Source organism: Liolophura sinensis, chromosome 13, assembly GCF_032854445.1.
Source record: "Liolophura sinensis isolate JHLJ2023 chromosome 13, CUHK_Ljap_v2, whole genome shotgun sequence".
In the NCBI taxonomy this organism is placed as follows: Eukaryota; Metazoa; Mollusca; class Polyplacophora; order Chitonida; family Chitonidae; genus Liolophura; species Liolophura sinensis.
Genome location: NC_088307.1, coordinates 25,544,049 through 25,562,346, shown reverse-complemented (window position 1 = coordinate 25,562,346; position 18,298 = coordinate 25,544,049). Strand labels below are relative to the sequence as shown.

At 40.1% G+C, this 18,298-nt stretch overlaps 1 long non-coding RNA gene across 1 annotated transcript in view; it reads left to right on the top strand.

Moving 5' to 3' along the window:
- The window catches only part of LOC135480128 (uncharacterized), a 58,162-nt gene extending 50,913 nt beyond the window's left edge, over window positions 1-7,249 (top strand). Inside the window, exon 3 of the long non-coding RNA XR_010445902.1 lies at window positions 7,100-7,249. This is a non-coding gene — a long non-coding RNA (uncharacterized LOC135480128). The remainder of the gene's footprint in view (window positions 1-7,099) is intronic.
- The last annotated feature ends 11,049 nt before the right edge of the window (window positions 7,250-18,298 follow it).

The following is an 18,298-nucleotide window of genomic DNA, read 5'->3' as shown; positions in this document are numbered from 1 at the left end:
GGTGTTTTATTAAGTGTGTACTGGTACTTCATCAATAATATATTTAATTTAAAAAATATAATTTAATTTTTGAGCTGAACACATCTTGGTATACATTTATTTATTTATTTGATTGATGTTTTACGCTATACTCAAGAGTATTTCACTTATATGACGACGACCAGCATTATGGTGGGAGGAAACCAGGCAGGGCCCAGTGGAAACCCTTGACCATCCGTAGGTTGTTGCCTTCCCACATAAGGCCAGAGAGGAAGTCAGCATGAGCTGGACTTGAACTCACAGTAACCTTGAAGGCCCCTCTTGGTATATAGGCCTCCTGCTTATAGGTTCAGGTGACATTAAAGTCAAGGGAATTTTTGTAATTTTTTTCTCGCAGTTTTAGGATTTGCGTAATAATTTTGCATACTGCATATTGCACTTTCCACATGACATGGGACAATAAATAAACTCACGAGTTGACAGGTCACAATAACTTGATATATTTCTGCATTGTTCAGGTTGTCAGTTGATCAGTTTAGACCGTAAGGTCCTGTATTGTGTTTATGCAATTAGTTATGGGTAAGATTTATGTGCAGGGACCGATTGCTCGAGTGCCACTAAAACTGGGTCGGTTTGTCCCGAGCCATAGCGGCATATCTATCAATGATGTCCCTACTCTGACGACCGGGTCAGTTACACCCGGGTGACGAGGTGTAAATGACACCACGGACATGTCCTGCACCTGTACACTTGACACCTGAATAAAAGCGCCTTTACCCGCCAGATCACTTTGATGGTTCCTTGTTGACAGCTTCAAAGGCTTAGGTCAACCCTGAAATAAGATTACATGTACCTGTATCACAAAAGAGCCTGCGATACGATGCACCCAGGCGTTTCTCAATGGCCTTTTGTGTTGTCTTTTGGGGTTCTGTTTTTTTGTACCGGAGTTCTCCCTCTATTTAGAAAGCATACATTTTGATAGACTCCTAGTTAACATGGCTGATGAATAACGACCCTCTTTATGGACTATCAGTAATACGATAGGCTTTAGCCAAGACCCCTTATCTGTACTTTTTTGTGCTATTGATATGCCCTTATCAGTGATATGTACAACACATCAAAGGCCTAATCACCTGGGCAGGCTTTGTTATATCTCTTTGTATGGCCATATGGAGAGGTTTTAATGTAAGCCGTATTAAAGGCGTTTACACGGAGTATAGGGCTGGTTTTTTTTGGTGTGGGGGTAGGGTTGGTGTCTTTCGTGGTTGAGTGGTAAAATTGTTGCTTTTAATATGTTGTAGGTCACGCAGGATGTGGGTTTTATACCTTTCTCAGACAGGGAATTGTTGTGGGATTGGAGGAGATGTGGGTTTTGTACCTTTTTCAGACAGGGAAGTGTAGTAGGATTGGAGGAGATGTTGGTTTTGTACCTTTCTCAGACAGGGAAGTGTAGTGGGATTGGAGGAGATGTGGGTTTTGTACCTTTCTCAGACAGGGAAGTGTAGTGGGATTGGAGGAGATGTGGGTTTTGTACCTTTCTCAGACATGGAAGTGTAGTGAGATTGGAGGAGATGTGGGTTTTGTACCTTTCTCAGACAGGGAAGTGTAGTGTGATTGGAGGAGATGTGGGTTTTGTACCTTTCTCAGACAGGGAAGTGTAGTGGTATTGGAGGAGATGTGGGTTTTGTACCTTTTTCAGACATGGAAGTGTAGTGTCATTGGAGGAGATGTGGGTTTTATACCTTTTTCAGACAGGGAATTCTTGTGGGACTGGAGGAGGTGTGGGTTTTGTACCTTTCTCAGACACGGAATTGTTGTGGGATTGGAGGAGATGTTGGTTTTGTACCTTTTTCAGACAGGGAAGTTTAGTGGGATTGGAGGAGATGTGGGTTTTGTACCTTTCTCAGACAGGGAAGTGTAGTGAGATTGGAGGAGATGTGGGTTTTGTACCTTTTTCAGACAGGGAATTGTTGTGGGATTGGAGGAGATGTGGGTTTTGTACCTTTCTCAGACAGGGAATTATTGTGGGATTGGTGGTGATGTGGGTTTTGTACCTTTCTCAGACATGGAAGTGTAGTGTGATTGGAGGAGATGTGGGTTTTGTACCTTTCTCAGACAGGGAATTGTAGTGGGATTGGAGGAGATGTGGGTTTTGTACCTTTCTCAGACAGGGAAGTGTAGTGAGATTGGAGGAGATGTGGGTTTTGTACCTTTTTCAGACAGGGAATTGTTGTGGGATTGGAGGAGATGTGGGTTTTGTACCTTTCTCAGACAGGGAATTATTGTGGGATTGGTGGTGATGTGGGTTTTGTACCTTTCTCAGACATGGAAGTGTAGTGTGATTGGAGGAGATGTGGGTTTTGTACCTTTCTCAGACAGGGAATTGTTGTGGGATTGGAGGTGATGTGGGTTTTGTACCTTTTTCAGACAGGGAATTGTTGTGGGATTGGAGGAGATGTGGGTTTTGTACCTTTCTCAGACAGGGAAGTGTAGTGGGATTGGAGAAGTTGTGGGTTTTGTACCTTTCTCAGACAGAGAATTGTTGTGGGATTGGCGAGGTGGGTTTTGTACCTTTCTCAGACAGGGAAGTGTAGTGGGATTGGAGAAGTTGTGGGTTTTGTACCTTTCTCAGACAGAGAATTGTTGTGGGATTGGCGAGGTGGGTTTTGTACCTTTCTCAGACAGGGAAGTGTAGTGGGATTGGAGAAGTTGTGGGTTTTGTACCTTTCTCAGACAGAGAATTGTTGTGGGATTGGCGAGGTGGGTTTTGTACCTTTCTCAGACAGGGAAGTGTAGTGGGATTGGAGAAGTTGTGGGTTTTGTACCTTTCTCAGACAGAGAATTGTTGTGGGATTGGCGAGGTGGGTTTTGTACCTTTCTCAGACAGGGAAGTGTAGTGGGATTGGAGGAGTTGTGGGTTTTGTACCTTTCTCACACAGAGAATTGTTGTGGGATTGGCGAGGTGGGTTTTGTACCTTTCTCAGACAGGGAAGTGTAGTGGGATTGGAGGAGTTGTGGGTTTTGTACCTTTCTCACACAGAGAATTGTTGTGGGATTGGCGAGGTGGGTTTTGTACCTTTCTCAGACAGGGAAGTGTAGTGGTATTGGAGGAGATGTGGGTTTTGTACCTTTTTCAGACAGGGAAGTGTAGTGTCATTGGAGGAGATGTGGGTTTTGTACCTTTTTCAGACAGGGAATTCTTGTGGGACTGGAGGAGGTGTGGGTTTTGTACCTTTCTCAGACACGGAATTGTTGTGGGATTGGAGGAGATGTTGGTTTTGTACCTTTCTCAGACATGGAAGTGTAGTGTGATTGGAGGAGATGTGGGTTTGTACCTTTTTCAGACAGGGAAGTTTAGTGGGATTGGAGGAGATGTGGGTTTTGTACCTTTTTCAGACAGGGAATTGTTGTGGGATTGGAGGAGATGTGGGTTTTGTACCTTTCTCAGACAGGGAATTATTGTGGGATTGGTGGTGATGTGGGTTTTGTACCTTTCTCAGACATGGAAGTGTAGTGTGATTGGAGGAGATGTGGGTTTTGTACCTTTCTCAGACAGGGAATTGTAGTGGGATTGGAGGAGATGTGGGTTTTGTACCTTTTTCAGACAGGGAAGTTTAGTGGGATTGGAGGAGATGTGGGTTTTGTACCTTTCTCAGACAGGGAAGTGTAGTGAGATTGGAGGAGATGTGGGTTTTGTACCTTTTTCAGACAGGGAATTGTTGTGGGATTGGAGGAGATGTGGGTTTTGTACCTTTCTCAGACAGGGAATTATTGTGGGATTGGTGGTGATGTGGGTTTTGTACCTTTCTCAGACATGGAAGTGTAGTGTGATTGGAGGAGATGTGGGTTTTGTACCTTTCTCAGACAGGGAATTGTTGTGGGATTGGAGGTGATGTGGGTTTTGTACCTTTCTCAGACAGGGAATTGTTGTGGGATTGGAGGAGATGTGGGTTTTGTACCTTTCTCAGACAGGGAAGTGTAGTGGGATTGGAGAAGTTGTGGGTTTTGTACCTTTCTCAGACAGAGAATTGTTGTGGGATTGGCGAGGTGGGTTTTGTACCTTTCTCAGACAGGGAAGTGTAGTGGGATTGGAGGAGTTGTGGGTTTTGTACCTTTCTCACACAGAGAATTGTTGTGGGATTGGCGAGGTGGGTTTTGTACCTTTCTCAGACATGGAAGTGTAGTGTGATTGGAGGAGATGTGGGTTTTGTACCTTTCTCAGACATGGAAGTGTAGTGTGATTGGAGGAGATGTGGGTTTTGTACCTTTCTCAGACGGAATTGTAGTGGGATTGGAGGCAAGAACGGGTATACACTGCTCCAGCTCTTATGGGGTCAGGCTTGGTTGTAATAAGCAGTCAATAGAACTCTTGCGTGTTGTCTTACATGAAGTTTGCTAGAGACCACTTATCTCTCACCAATATGACACGTCACAGGTGGACAAGTTCACGAGTGTAATTTGCCAAGGGTCACGGCTTTCACAAAAATAAAAAGTTATACTTTTTAAACTTCCTGAGAAATTAATAGTTTATTGATGCATATTTACATTTGGTCTAGTGTTGTCTTTTCCTATCAAAGCTGGACCTCGACAGCAACAGTTGTCATCAGTTCAGAACTCCTTAGTCGATGTGGAGAATGGCTGGCAACAGTATGCCTGGTGTTATTGTAAGATTGGACCAACACAAAAAGTAGGTGAGTGTTTTAGGACCGTGCAGCCAGTTTCATGTGGCATTACCCCTCAAATAAATAATGGAATCAAATGATTTTGATGTTATTTAACCAGCCTTTTATGAATGTGTTGATGAAGTTTATGTACAAGCCACTAGCAACATACATGTACAGGCTATTTATGTAAACTTGATTGAAGATTTGGACATTTACTTATTTTGTTTATTTTGGGGTGTCACTTTTACAGACTACACCTGCAAACCTAGGTGAACAGTCAGTCTAAACATTAGACTTTTTTCCTTTCTTTAATAATGCCGGAATATGCAGGGTTTAGACGTATGAAAGAGGCTGAGAATGACAGAATATCATTTTAGCTATCCTTGTGAACATGATAAAGCCTTGATGTGGAGCTAGATGAGAGGTTTCGCTGTGCTTGTCCTATTGACAGAGGTTTATCGTAAAATCAGTGTCGGAACCTGTGAGTGTTTACATGGACTTGACACAATAAAATGATTTCTCACGATTCACAAGGATGATTACCTACCCTGTATTTACCCCATGTCAGTTTTTAGCCCGTTTTGATTATGAAAACAGCCCGTGAGCCATATTTCATAACCGGTGTAGAATGTCCGGCTTACTCAAGCTGTGTTTACACAAGGAAATTGCTCACAGACTTGGACCTCTTTTTTTCCTATCCTTATCCCAGAGGAGAAATTTGTTTTATATTATTTGGTTCAAATCTTGTGGCGTAGCGTAATCCGTTTCACAGAAGTGCCAGGTATGAGCCAAAGTTTACTTAAAGCTCTCATCTGAGGAAAACACCACAGCTAAATAAAGAAACGCTTAGCTTAACAGCTGGCCTGATTGAGCAATTAATTACCAGGCAAAAAACGCAGGCAATGTGGAATGTGGGAAATGTGGAAAAAGTTGTGACGGGGTTTTAGTGAGTGTGCAGGGGTATGTCAGGATAAGATTGATTGGTCTAAACCAATCAACCCCCCACCCCAGTATGACGGAGGTGTCATGATGTGGTCTGTACACTCTAGGGGGGGGTCAGATTTGGAACAGACCTGTGGTTAAAACTATAACCTTAGAGCTCAGTAGTATTGTTATGTGTCTAACCAAGCTGCTGTTTAAATAGTTTGGTAGGAATATTTGAGAAAACCTTCATAGATGCACATACAGATGGATTGTATTTGCATTAAGAATTGAAACTTTGTTATTGTTTTTTTCGTTCACTAAAATGTGCATCAGTGGTTATGTATCACAGATGGAAGTTTACAATGGTCTAGAAACAAAATCATTTTCACTTTTGAGTATAATTAAACAGAAAGAGAGAACAAAAAGTGAACTTAAAGATGCTGTGTGAAATTTTAGGCCTTTCCATTGCAAGCAACACATCAGTTATTTTGGCGAGAAGAAAAATGTACAAGTTCCTAAACTGTATAGGAAGATCTGTCAGCAACCTGCAGATGGTTGTGGGATTCCCCTGGGCTCTGCTCAGTTTCCCCACACCATAATGCTGGCCATCGTCGTAGAAGTGAAATTTTTTTTATGTATGGCATAAATTGACAATCAAATAAATAAATTAATTGTATGGTGCACATGTATGCTTTTTTCCAACATTTTAGGTTCAGATCTGAATCAAATTCTTTTGAACTTTACACCTGTAATACATACTTGTGCAGTGAATCTGACGTTAAAATGCCGGTTCTATCAGAGAAAGGTCGGTGTGATGTCACTGATGAGTTTAGATTATCAGTAAGGCTCATAAATAAATCTAATGCAGTATATACACATTCTACAAACAAAGTTGTCAGATGCAGATTTGAATTCTTTGTGCACTGACGCATAATTATCTGCTTTAAATGAAGATAAAGGTGCGATTAAGTTCCTATATTGTCTAAAGTGTGGTTTGATAGTTTTAATTCCCTCAAAAACGAAGAAATGGGAATGTATATATAGTCAGCTAACTTAGGCCTCCCCCTCATTTCCAATGTTTGTTACTTTCATTTTGGTTGCCTTGTATTCCAGAGGCTGTTAACATTCTTTTTGGCAGGTATTGAAACATTTTTATGCATTTTGGCAGCCAATGTCTAAATTTTTCTTTCGACAGTATTTTAACATGGATGTAGGTGCGAAATTCAACATGGGAATATTAGAAACTTTCATGTATACCCAACTTGGTGTGATCAGAGTGTCGACGTACGGTGGGACAATGACAGACCTCATGACAGTCCTCATAAATCCTCCGTGTATGTTGCTGTTTTATGGGGTGTATACTCATTCTAGCCCTGTATATGTCCTTTGTTTTCCTCCACCAGCATTTTCAGCCCTAGTCATTTTATGACTGAAGTCAATATCCTTGTCGACAAACTCCGCCATGTAATAAACATTTGTCCCGTTTGTTTGTTTGTTGTTTTTTTTCATCAGGTTCATTTGGTACATTTCAGGTACATCCTGAAAGCTGTGAAGACAAATTGACCAATAGTGTGCCATCGTTTAGTTGCAGAGAGACTGGATGGTCCGTTGTTTTCATCATCAGAGGTCACCACTGTGTTGTTAAGTGTGTGGGTGGGCTGGTCAAAATACCTGACTGACACAGGTGAGCTTTCCTGTACTACCACACATGATAATGAAAATGGGAACACTTAATTATGCCACTAATAACATGGTGTTTTCTTTCCCCGCAAATGCCCAGTGTGCGGAGCTAGTTTGAAACAGATACTGATTGACTATAAAATCAGTACTGCCAAATGTGGTAGAGCATATGTTACTCGGGGCCAGTATTTATCAAGTAACTTAAGAATTGAGTCACAAAATTGCACGTGCTTTTAAAGCCGTATTCAAAAGAGGAAAGAACTCAAATTGTGCCTGGTACATTTTTCTGCAATAAAGAATCAGTGTACAAACCTTACGCTTCCTAGAGCAAAATATTTTTACTGTAGCTGTGTTTGATTTCTGGACTTTGATTTTAAGACGTTTGATAAATATGATCCGAGATTTTTAATCTATCTGTGTTTTCTTGATTAAGATACACTGTAGTGTAATGCACAGGAAAGTATTTTTTTAGCATCATCTAAAAATTATGTGTAAAGTAATAAGTTTTGTTCTGCTACATTTGATTAAAAACAACAGTTAACTGAAGAGCAATGTCCTGTTTCTGTACTTTTCTTTCTTAGTTCCTTGGTGGTTTTGTTGGGAATTGGCCTTACGATTATTGGTCTGGAACGTTCTTATATAGGAATGGTATAGGAATGTCTAATTTGACGCATAGAATCAAAGGAACAAAATATCTACGCATAAATATAGTCTTAAGTTGAGTGAGAAAATGAAAATGTTGGTGACAAAGCAGTGATACCACATCAGAACTAGCAAATTTGGGTGAGTTAGAGTAATCGTACCCAAGACAGTTACATGTATCTTTACAAACGTTTTTTTTTTTTAATTCTTCCGTGCTATATCCAACATAATCTGTTATCATAAGAATGAGTCTTTTAGTTTTCAAGATTCTGCGATAGATATTATTCTTCAGCTTTTTGTGTCAGAATTTTCTTGATCTGGACTTGTGCATGTCTGGGTTTTTTTTATTATTATTATTTTAGATAAAATATCTTTCTTGATAAAAGGCAGAATGGTGGATTTGCCGTAATATCATGTAATATTGTCTATTTTGAAATAAGAATAGAAATCTTAGGGGTTACATTAAGGTTATGGGTTTCACAGGATAACCCACCAGGAGTGAGTATGAATGAGGACATTTGGCTGGCTGTTTTCCCATTTGAGGTTCCTTGGAAATGACATGATCAATTTGAGTGTCACCAAATGTAGATACTAAATATACCTGTCTTTGCCATATGTCATGCAGTTAGTGTAAAAGAAGTGGCCGCCACTGATCAGTCAAAACGTATGTGTGTGGTGGGAGGGGAGGGGTAGAGGGGGCATGCGACACTGTTAAACCTTTTCAGCTTCTAAAGCACTTTTATCATTGGAATTTATGCGAACAGTTATTATGAACATGATGCTAAAAGTGAGTGTTTGTGTCAGTAATGATAAAAGCTTCATGAAACTGTGCAAATTATTTCTATAGACCCCATACTTCTCTTAAAATGTTTGGAAATATTGATCACACCAGCGGCTGTAAATATTGAAGAATTAGGTGTAGGTATTGTCTCGTTCATTATATTAGCAGTTCATGTTCAGAGTGTTTTGTGGTGCAGATCACATGACTTGGTTGTTGTCCCACGGAGACGCTTGATAACCAGCTCCTGGGTTAGATAACAATATGTCAGCCGCCTTCCCCATGGTGACTTCCCACAGACTTCAGATCATGGTTAGCTGCCCTAGTGTTACCACCCTGTGCCCCTAGCTTTACACTCAGGTTGAATCAGAAACTTTACCATCTGTTACTTGGGGAAATAAACAACTTTTTCTCACTGATCCAACCTATCAAAATCTGCTTTTCCACGTCCCTGCATTGCGGGTGGGCTGAAATTTGATTTAACTCCTTAAAAGCTTGCCTTTTTTTTTTTTGCCCTTAGTTCTGCTTTTGAAAAATTAGTGCCCTTTGAAAGCAGTGACAGGCCTTAAGCTGTTACACTTGTGTTAAAAAGGAGGGAACTTTACGTAGTGTAATATCTTGAAAGTAGAACATCTGCATAGGAAATAGTGATGAGTCAGTGGTATGAATTACACAGTTCTCTTAAAGTGCAGTTCCCAGAGTTATAAACAGCGTAAATAGTCAACAGCAATCTGACCAAAAAAAAAAAATAATCAAATTTCCTTGTAGCAACAATCAGTCAATCACTTCCTAGTAGCAACAGTGATGTCGCTCATTTCATAGGGGTGGCAATCAGTCAGTCTCTTGATAGTAACACCAATCAGTCAATCACTTCCTAGTAGCAACAGTGATGTCGCTCATTTCATAGGGGTGGCAATCAGTCAGTCTCTTGATAGTAACACCAATCAGTCAATCACTTCCTAGTAGCAACAGTGATGTCCCTCATTTCATAGGGGTGGCAATCAGTCAGTCTCTTGATAGTAACACCAATCAGTCAATCACTTCCTAGTAGCAACAGTGATGTTGCTCATTTCATAGGGGGGTGGCAATCAGTCAGTCTCTTGATAGTAACACCAATCAGTCAATCACTTCCTAGTAGCAACAGTGATGTCACTCATTTCATAGGGGTGGCAATCAGTCAGTCTCTTGATAGTAACACCAATCAGTCAATCACTTCCTAGTAGCAACAGTGATGTCGCTCATTTCATAGGGGTGGCAATCAGTCAGTCTCCTGATAGTAACACCAATCAGTCAATCACTTCCTAGTAGCAACAGTGATGTCGCTCATTTCATAGGGGGGTGGCAATCAGTCAGTCTCTTGATAGTAACACCAATCAGTCAGTCGCTTCATAGTAACAGTCTTGAGTACGGCATAAAACACCAAATCAAATAAATCAATAAATCATAGAAACAGCAGTCAATCCCTTCCTTCACAGTAACAACAATCAATTAATCGCTTCATACTAACAACAGTCAGTAGAGTGCTTCAGAGGAGTGAGAGTCAGTTATTCAAATGTGGTAATTAGTTATTTGAATGCAGGCGTTCAACACTTTACTCAAAAATAATTCGAGCATATGGCATCAGGGTTATGGATTTGCTGAAGTCTTGCAGCGTCGATCGAGGAACATTAACTACCAACATAAAATTCTAAGCCAAACTAGCAGAAGCTGGATTTGAACTCATGACCTCATTTATCAAGGTTAATGATGTGAACTAAGGTTGACGCTGCAGGACGTTGCTTGACTTTCGGATGGATGTTTTACAAGTATCTGTGAGCATCGTACATTAGGGTTTTGGTGCATGTCTATGAACATGACCCAGTGTTTTAATTATGTACCAGAAGGATCTTCATTGACCTTCAGATGGTCTGGCCTCTGCAGCAATAGGGCACCCACGTACATCATTACATGTCTATGAAAGCTTTTGGCCAAAGGAGATCAACTTGTGGATGTATAGCAGAAGGACCTTAAATGACCTTGTGTGACCTTCAAATGTTTTCCTGTGCTCTGGGCATGTGTGCACTGGTGATAAAATTAGTGCATGCCCGTGTCCGATGTTGCCAGAATTATATTTTAAATGACCTTGGATGACCTTCAAATGGTGCTCTATTCTTTGTGATCATATATATATATATATATATATATATATATATATATATATATATATATATGTGTGTGTGTGTGTGTGTGTGAGTAATTTTGTCTAAATTACCCCAATACTTTTAATTATGAGATAGAAAAACCTTGAATAACCTTGCTTGACATTGCTTGACCTTCACATGTTACTCAGGCCATTATGCTCTGATGATGTCATTAGTGCATGTCTGTAGACCAGACGATCTCTGAGGACGAAGATCGTGTCTGCGCCATGTTTAGACAGATCATCCGTTGTGTTCAATCACTGTCCAGGTGTGAATGTACTGTTTAGCTCCCTCAGGTCTTCTCTGACTGGCATGCTTGTCTGAAAAGTAAATGTGGTGTAATCATAGACAGGCTAATAAACAGTCATCCCCCTTCCCCACCTTTTCCCCCCTCACACCCTGCAGCAACAAACAGTGGCTTCCGAGATACTTAGACGAGACAAGAACACAGAAGCACATTTTCTAAGATCATACATAACTTTCAACAGATGAGAATACTAAAGTGTAAAGTTTAAGCCAACCCTTTAGATAAGGTAGGCTGGATCAGTTAGGTACTGTGACAAGACTTCAGAAGACAAAAACACCCAAGCTTTGAACTGACATCAGACAGAATTCCCAAAGGACAATAACACTGAGATAATGAGTAAGACGCTCAGAATTTGCAGTGAATGAGAAAATTCATGATATGAACAGATTAAACTTAGATGTCTTACAAGGTGAGAACATGGAACCAGACAGATAATGATACTGAGATAGAAAGAAGTGAGAGACTGTTTTTATCAGGTGACAATGAGGAGACAGAGACAGACAGAATCTTCAACAGATTTGAACGCAGAGATAGAAGGATGAGACTATCTGGATAACAGTGAGACACTGATTGAGATGAGACAGAATTTGTAACACAGGAGAACACTTAGATAGAAAGATTAGAGATAGTATTTTGACAAGAATGAGACACTGAGACAGACAGAATGTGTAACAAGTGACAACACTGAGATGAGACTGTATGTGGACAAAAATGAGGCATTGAGACCAGACACAATCTGTAACACATAAAGCACTGACCTACATGTTCTGAGACAATAAAGGCGAAATCTTCACCATTTCAAATCTTGAGTTTTTCATTCTCAGTGTAATTATATCCACAGTGTAGATTTTGAAAAGATTTTTGGTAACAAAAATTTTTGGTAATATATGTATTGTGTCAGAATTATATGTTCTATAAACACTGCCAAGAGATTGTGAATTGAAGGTGTTACATGTTTGATGTTGCCATACCACACGGGTGAAGTCTTAGTGAGTGGAAGAAGGGGGAGTGGAGTGGATATAGATGTAGAGGAGTCAGGTGATGGAGTGTGAGGATGTAAGAGACAGACAGGTGTAATTATCTTAGGCAGACAGCCAGGATAACGCCAGCGTTTTTCCATTAATTGTACGCCCTTCAGGGGTATCTCTTAGGACTTTTGATGCCTCCATCATAAGCTGGTAGGACTAAAGTGAGCTGGACAACACAGTACCAGATACTCTGCCAAGAGAATAACACGAAGATTGTATAATCACACTGGTTCCCTGAAGGTATTGTGTGGTACGTTAGCGTCAGACATCTTGCTGTTACGGTGACAAGCCATTAATCGGACATGAAGTTAGGTAGAAACATCTTAGCCTTCTATCAGTATAACGTGTAGTTTGTGGAACTGTTCAATGGGTTTTCATGGCAACCCAGTTTCCTCCACCGATAATATATTGGTTGCCATCAGGTATGTGAAAAAAAGTTAAACAAAAAACAAACAAAAAAATTAAAAAAGAACGAAAAGTTAATCACCTCGATATCAGTACCTGTAAACTAAATTTCAGACATAAGGACAGGGTGCGTGTACAGTTATGGTATGAACATTGTGTACAGCTATGGTATGAACAGTGTGTGCAGCTATGGTATGAACAGTGTGTACAGCTATGGTATGAACAGTGTGTGCAGCTATGGTATGAACAGTGTGTGCAGCTATGGTATGAACAGTGTGTACAGCTATGGTATGAACAGTGTGTGCAGCTATGGTATGAACAGTGTGTACAGCTATGGTATGAACAGTGTGTACAGCTATGGTATGAACAGTGTGTACAGCTATGGTATGAACAGTGAGTACAGCTATGGTATGAACAGTGTGTACAGCTATGGTATGAACAGTGTGTACAGCTATGGTATGAATAGTGTGTGCAGCTATGGTATGAACAGTGTGTACAGCTATGGTATGAACAGTGTGTACAGCTATGGTATGAACAGTGAGTACAGCTATGATATGAACAGTGAGTACAGCTATGGTATGAACAGTGTGTACAGCTATGGTATGAACAGTGTGTGCAGCTATGGTATGAACAGTGTGTACAGCTATGGTATGAACAGTGTGTACAGCTACATGTATGGTATGAACAGTGAGTACAGTTATGGTATGAACAGTGTGTACAGCTATGGTATGAACAGTGTGTGCAGCTATGGTATGAACAGTGTGTGCAGCTATGGTATGAACAGTGTGTACAGCTATGGTATGAACATTGTGTACAGCTATGGTATGAACAGTGTGTGCAGCTATGGTATGAACAGCGAATACAGCTATGGTATGAACAGTGTGTACAGCTATGATATGCACATTGTGTTCAGCTATGGTATGAACAATGTGTACAGCTATGGTATGAACAGTGTGTGCAGCTATGGTATGAACAGTGTGTACAGCTATGGTATGAACAGTGTGTACAGCTATGGTATGAACAGTGTGTGCAGCTATGATATGAACAGTGAGTACAGCTATGGTATGAACAGTGTGTGCAGCTATGGTATGAACAGTGTGTACAGCTATGGTATGAACAGTGTGTACAGCTACATGTATGGTATGAACAGTGAGTACAGTTATGGTATGAACAGTGTGTACAGCTATGGTATGAACAGTGTGTGCAGCTATGGTATGAACAGTGTGTGCAGCTATGGTATGAACAGTGTGTACAGCTATGGTATGAACAGTGTGTACAGCTATGGTATGAACAGTGTGTGCAGCTATGATATGAACAGTGAGTACAGCTATGATATGAACAGTGAGTACAGCTATGATATGAACAGTGAGTACAGCAATGGTTTGAACAGTGTGTACAGCTATGGTATGAACAGTGTGTACAGCTATGGTATGAACAGTGAGTACAGCTATGGTATGAACAGTGTGTGCAGCAATGGTATGAACAGTGTGTACAGCTATGGTATGAACAGTGTGTACAGCTATGGTATGAACAGTGTGTACAGCTATGGTATGAACAGTGAGTACAGCTATGGTATGAACAGTGTGTACAGCTATGGTATGAACAGTGTGTACAGCTATGGTATGAACAGTGAGTACAGCTATGGTATGAACAGTGTGTGCAGCAATGGTATGAACAGTGTGTACAGCTATGGTATGAACAGTGTGTACAGCTATGGTATGAACAGTGTGTACAGCTATGGTATGAATAGTGTGTGCAGCTATGGTATGAACATTGTGTACAGCTATGGTATGAACAGCGAATACAGCTATGGTATGAACAGTGTGTACAGCTATGGTATGAACAGTGAGTGCAGCTATGGTATGAACAGTGTGTACAGCTATGGTATGAATAGTGAGTACAGCTATGGTATGAACAGTGTGTACAGCTATGGTATGAACAGTGTGTGCAGCTATGGTATGAACAGTGTGTACAGCTATGGTATGAACAGTGTGTACAGCTATGGTATGAACAGTGTGTACAGCTATGGTATGAACAGTGTGTACAGCTATGGTATGAACAGTGTGTACAGCTATGATATGAACAGTGTGTACAGCTATGGTATGAACAGTGTGTGCAGCTATGGTATGAACAGTGTGTACAGCTATGGTATGAACAGCGAATACAGCTATGGTATGAACAGTGTGTACAGCTATGGTATGAACAGTGTGTACAGCTATGGTATGAACAGCGAATACAGCTATGGTATGAACAGTGAGTACAGCTATGGTATGAACATTGTGTTCAGCTATGGTATGAACAGTGTGTACAGCTGTGGTATGAACAGTGTGTGCAGCTATGGTATGAACAGTGTGTACAGCTATGGTATGAACAGTGTGTACAGCTATGGTATGAACAGTGTACAGCTATGGTATGAACATTGTGTACAGCTATGGTATGAACAGTGTGTACAGCTATGGTATGAACAGTGTGTGCAGCTATGGTATGAACAGTGTGTACAGCTATGGTATGAACAGTGTGTACAGCTATGGTATGAACAGTGTGTACAGCTATGGTATGAACAGTGTGTGCAGCTATGGTATGAACAGTGTGTACAGCTATGGTATGAACAGTGTGTGCAGCTATGGTATGAACAGTGTGTACAGCTATGGTATGAACAGTGTGTGCAGCTATGGTATGAACAGTGTGTACAGCTATGGTATGAACAGTGTGTACAGCTATGGTATGAACAGTGAGTACAGCTATGGTATGAACATTGTGTTCAGCTATGGTATGAACAGTGTGTACAGCTATGGTATGAACAGTGAGTACAGCTATGGTATGAACAGTGTGTGCAGCAATGGTATGAACAGTGTGTACAGCTATGGTATGAACAGTGTGTACAGCTATGGTATGAACAGTGTGTGCAGCTATGGTATGAACAGTGTGTACAGCTATGGTATGAACAGTGTGTACAGCTATGGTATGAACAGTGTGTGCAGCTATGGTATGAACAGTGTGTACAGCTATGGTATGAACAGTGTGTACAGCTATGGTATGAACAGTGAGTACAGCTATGGTATGAACAGTGTGTACAGCTATGGTATGAACAGTGTGTACAGCTATGGTATGAACAGTGAGTACAGCTATGGTATGAACAGCGAATACAGCTATGGTATGAACAGTGTGTACAGCTATGGTATGAACAGTGTGTGCAGCTATGGTATGAACAGTGTGTACAGCTATGGTATGAACAGTGTGTACAGCTATGGTATGAACAGTGTGTACAGCTATGGTATGAACAGTGTGTACAGCTATGGTATGAACAGTGTACAGCTATGGTATGAACATTGTGTACAGCTATGGTATGAACATTGTGTACAGCTATGGTATGAACAGTGTGTACATTGTGTAGCCTGGCAAATATTTTGACTGAATTCCTTTGGTTTATTGAGGTTTTTACATGTAATTCACTTATTAATTTTTTATAGGTGTTTCACATGTTTTTTAGTCCCCATCAGCATGAACTAAGCTTCCATTGCCAATTAAGATGGAAAAAAACAAAACTTCAAACTTTCAGGGATAGATTTGATTTGATTGGTGCTCAAAGAATATTTCACTTATACATCGACAGCCAGTATTATGGTGGGAGGAAACCAGGCAGAGCCCGGGGGAAACTCACAACCATCCACAGGTTGTTGGCAGACCTTCCCACTTACGGTCAGAGAGGTTCAAGGATAGTGGGTACATTTAGTGTCTAATCTGACCAATATTGTGACTGAAATCTTTTTGTATCAGTGTTCTGTTTAGTCCCTTGTCTGACCAATATTGTGACTGAAATCTTTTGGTTTAAGTGCCATGTTTAGTTCCTTATCTGACCAATATTGTGACTGAAATCTTTTGGTATCAGTGTCATGTTTAGTCCCTTGTCTGACCAATATTGTGACTGAAATCTTTTTGTATCAGTGTCATGTTTAGTCCCTTGTCTGACCAATACAAATGAAATCTTCTGGTATCAGTGTTCTGTTTAGTCCCTTGTCTGACCAATATTGTGACTGAAATCTTTTGGTATAAGTGTCATGTTTAGTCCCTTGTCTGACCAATATTGTGACTGAAATCTTTTTGTATCAGTGTCATGTTTAGTCCCTTGTCTGACCAATACAAATGAAATCTTCTGGTATCAGTGTTCTGTTTAGTCCCTTGTCTGACCAATATTGTGACTGAAATCTTTTGGTATAAGTGTCATGTTTAGTCCCTTATCTGACCAATATTGTGACTGAAATCTTTTGGTATCATTGTTTTGTTTAGTCCCTTGTCTGACCAATATTGTGACTGAAATCTTTTGGTATAAGTGTCCCGTTTAGTCCCTTGTCTGGCCAATATTGTGACTGAAATCTGTTTGTATAAGTGTCATGTTTAGTCCCTTATCTGACCAGTATTGTGACTGAAATCTTTTGGTATCAGTGTCATGTTTAGTCCCTTATCTGACCAATATTGTGACTGAAATATTTTGGTATCAGTGTCATGTTTAGTCCCTTATCTGACCAGTATTGTGACTGAAATCTTTTTGTATAAGTGTTCTGTTTAGTCCCTTGTCTGATCAATATTGCGAATGAAATCTTTTGGTATCAGTGTTCTGTTTAGTCCCTTGTCTGACCAATATTGTGACTGAAATCTTTTGGTATAAGTGTCATGTTTAGTCCCTAATCTAACCAATATTGTGACTGAAATCTTTTGGTATCATTGTTTTGTTTAGTCCCTTATCTGACCAATATTGTGACTGAAATCTTTTTGTATAAGTGTTCTGTTTAGTCCCTTGTCTGATCAATATTGCGAATGAAATCTTCTGGTATCAGTGTCATGTTTAGTCCCTTGTCTGATCAATATTGTGACTGAAATCTTTTTGTATCAGTGTCATGTTTAGTCCCTTGTCTGACCAATACAAATGAAACCTTCTGGTATCAGTGTTCTGTTTAGTCCCTTGTCTGACCAATATTGTGACTGAAATCTTTTGGTATCAGGGTCATGTTTAGTCCCTTGTCTGACCAATATTGTGACTGAAATCGTTTGGTATCAGTGTCATGTTTAGTCCCTTGTCTGACCAATATTGTGACTGAAATATTTTGGTATCAGTGTCATGTTTAGTCCCTTATCTGACCAATATTGTGAATGAAATCTTTTGGTATCAGTGTCCCGTTTAGTCCCTTGTCTGACCAATATTGTGACTGAAATCTTTTGGTATCGGTGTCATGCTTAGTCCCTTATCTGTGTAATATTGCAAATGAATTCTTTTGGTATCAGTGTCCTGTTTAGTCCCTTGTCTGACCAATATTGCGAATGAAATCTTTTGGTATCAGTGTCATGTTTAGTCCCTTGTCTGACCAATATTGTGACAGAAATCTTTTGGTATTAGTCTTTAGCATTTACAATCTTACAAAAATTGTGACTGAAAAGTCATGGTACCAGTGTCAGTGTCTAATCTGACCAATATTGTGACTGAAATCTTTTGGTGTAAGTATCATGTGTCCAGTACTTAGTCTGACCAATATTAAGACAGAAATCTTTTGTTATCAGTGTCATGTTTAGCTCCTGATCTGACCAATATTGTGAATGTCATCTTTTGATATCACTGTCATGTTCAGTGTTTAATCCTACCAGTATTGCGACTGAAAAGTCTTGATATAACTATATCATGTTCAGTGTCTATAATCTGACTAATTTTATGACTGTGC